Consider the following 3,384-nt stretch of genomic DNA (forward strand, 5'->3'; position numbering starts at 1 on the left):
TACCAAACAAGCTCACATATTTTTAAAAAAAGCTAAAAATAATTGATCTTGAATTGTACTTGAGTTTTGGATTTTCAACACACAAGTTTTTATTTTTATTTTTGAGCTTTGGATTTTCACAATTTTGGGTTAAAATACCATATTAACAATTTAGTTTCTTCTAAATAAATGTTATTATTGGAGTGTATACAAAATTAAAAACTATTTTTAAAATGCTATACTAACAATTTAGCTAGTTTTTGCCATTGGAGATGCCCTTAGTGGTTTAGTTTATCGAGTTATTATTTAAAAATTATAATAGTTTCTTATATTAAAATTTAAGGGTATAATAAATCAATAATAGTTTTTTTAGCTGGTACTTTTTTATAATTATATGTGGACAGTCATGTGCACGCATGTGTATGTGGGTAGACATAGACAAACACAAAAACTAAGGCAATGTGTTTTTTTTTTTTTTTTTTTTGCACTCTATCCAATTAAAAACAAATATTTTTTTGGTATAGAAAAAATATTTCTCGCAATTCATACTTCATATTAATAAAAACACCATTATTGAAAGAAGCATTTATTTGTTGTTTTGGTTGGGAGTAGGACCGCTCATTTGAACATGCGTTGCAATCCATTTCATGGGCAGTATTTTGGACTCTTGGGGCTGCTTATGGCCTTATATATTCAAGTCCAATTTTGAGACAGGACTGGCCTCATCAGCACCGGCGCCGTACGCTCTTCAGTATTATTGTATTACTCCTATAATATGTAATACCTCTTTGATCCGTGCTAGTAAATTTTTTATTTAAAAAAATCCTGGTTATGTAAGTTATGTTTTTTTAAAAAAAATCAAAGGGTAAATTAAAAAGCTGATCCAAATACCTAATCTAATAAAAAAAAATTGAACAAATTAAATTTGGAATAACTTCACATATAGCCATTCTCTCACCATCATCTTCTTTGGCTCCACAAGCACAATCAACAACTCGGTGATTAACACGACTTTCATATATTAACTCATTGATTATTCATCTTTCTGTGTTGCTCCCCTCTAACACAATTTGTTGACCCTCTTCAACTATTACTGACTCTACAATGAAGCTTCTCAATCCCCAGTTCAATTCCCTGAACTTCCTTTCCACTTCTAGCTTAAACTAATTGAAGGCAGCTTTGTTTTTCAGGGTAATGCATTCAAACGATGGCATTGCCTTGTTCATCACTTCAGTGGTCTCTTGTTTGTTTCTTAAGACAACCGTGCAATAGAGTGTCATTTTCCCAGCTTCCTCGCGATCGATGTTCTGAATTTTCCGTGGCAGTTCACCATTATATGATCTTTGACAAGGTGTTTGGTGTCAAGAATTATCCTTGCAGCAGCTGATGTCGCACTAATTAAGAATCCCTTGGTTCAGTGTTGGTTTTTGGGCTTTTGAGAGTACTTTTGAACAAGCATAGCTCGTCCTTCATTAGTGGAGGCCTTGTCATCTTGTGTCCATCCTTCATTTTTGAATGGTTAATGACCAAAACCTTGTTGTTCAGGATATACATTAATTTGATCATCTTCCAATCAGCACTCTTAACACCAGCTTTGTCACTGGATTCTAGCAGCGTCGAACTAAATAATTCCCTACGACATGGTTTTCGAGTGATTTTAGCTCAAGATCTAGCAAACCTGTGTCATCGATATGGACACGAGCAGCACCCCCAACATCTTGTCTTGAAACCCACCCGAATTCTTTTTTTGCGCTTCCACAATCACCCTTGTTGCCATTTCAACTCGTTTTGGAGACCATGCACCTACAGGTTGGTTCCATATTATAGCTATCGATACAGTTTTCCGCTGGAAGGTGGGTCTCGAGGTCTAACATGAAGCGGGATAGGTTACCAAGTGTCACCAAAGAATGATCTGATAACGTTTGGTACCTAGATAAAATTAATGACCGGAATATGATGATATTAGAATTCCCAGGATAGTGGGCAAATATGCATTGGGGCATGCCTTGTATAGTGACATCATCAATGGCTTCCTGGTGCATTGGTTAAGTGAAATCAAAGCTTCCACACCCGATTTTATAACCCCAAAGACCGAAACACGGTTCACTGAATACTACACCGTGGAGCAGTCTCAATTTCATGCTTCTCTTCTGTGAAATGTCACCGATCAAGCTCACTTTGTAAAGCCGATTCTTGTAGGCCAAGCTCACAAACGATTACAAAATTCTCAAAACTGACAAGATGGACCTATAAAAAGTTGTGAACAGACGCCTAACCTTGCTCGCAATCCTGTACGCATTCGATCGATCCCAAAAATCCATGATCTGCCATCCAGCCAAGGTGGAACCAGCTTCCATCCCATTGACACACAGCAGAAAATGCTCGAACCCTTAGAGTGAAAGACACCATGCATGATATGGCCCCGTAGCTGTCCTTGGTTGGAATTGATATGCATTGAATAGAAATTATATATTATTCTTTTATGAGATAAAACTTTCATTTTCATTTTTAACATTTCATTATTTTTTAACAAACAACATCATGAGTCATAACCCCTCAAAATCCCTTAACCAAGTGTTCAGGATTTTTATTAATTAAGGGATTTATATCCCTTGCCTTAAATAATTTGATAACATGGTCAAATAATAGAGGATTTAATCCATTCCTGCCTCTTAAAACAGAGTTAGGATCATAACTTGGAGTGGATGAAGAAAAGATATGCATGTGAAACGCCAGCGGTTGGTTCTTTTAAGAAAATGCAGTACTTTTGTTTTTGGTAAACTACGTACCAATATATTTTAGGTTGCAAAATGAAATCTTTAAAAATATGCATAAAGCAAATCATGCTGTTCAAAATTTACTTAAATACTTGAATTACTAATACAAATTAATTTCCTTAACTGATCCACCACACCTAGAGGTACCCCATAATTAATCAATGCATATTTTTATTGTTATTGCTCTAATTTTATCTCATTGTTGGTATATAAATGCAATTTTTTTCTTTCTTTTCCAAGTCTTTCTTACTGTTTCCCCCCTTTTGTTGGTCTCATTCTTGGATTTAATAATGATGCATTTCTGGAAATGATTGCCTAGAAGATCAGTACTTTCGAGGAGTGTTTTTTTGTTTTTTTAATGGAATAATTGGATTTCTAGTTTTAGGTTTCATTGTTTGTGTATGATTATTTTTGAAGTGGGATTTTAACATTTAAATTAATGTAGAATTATTTTTTTTCTAATACTAATTATATTTAATATATATTTCAATTATCTATCAAAAATTTATGTGTCATTTCAGCTATAGTTTTGTGACATTTATAAAAATGTTTATTATAAGTGTTATCATAAATATGAGATTACGTCGATTTGTCATATATGTCATAATAAAATCTTACGATGGAGCCT

This window comes from Populus alba, chromosome 8 (assembly GCF_005239225.2).
Source record: "Populus alba chromosome 8, ASM523922v2, whole genome shotgun sequence".
Taxonomy (NCBI): Eukaryota; Viridiplantae; Streptophyta; class Magnoliopsida; order Malpighiales; family Salicaceae; genus Populus; species Populus alba.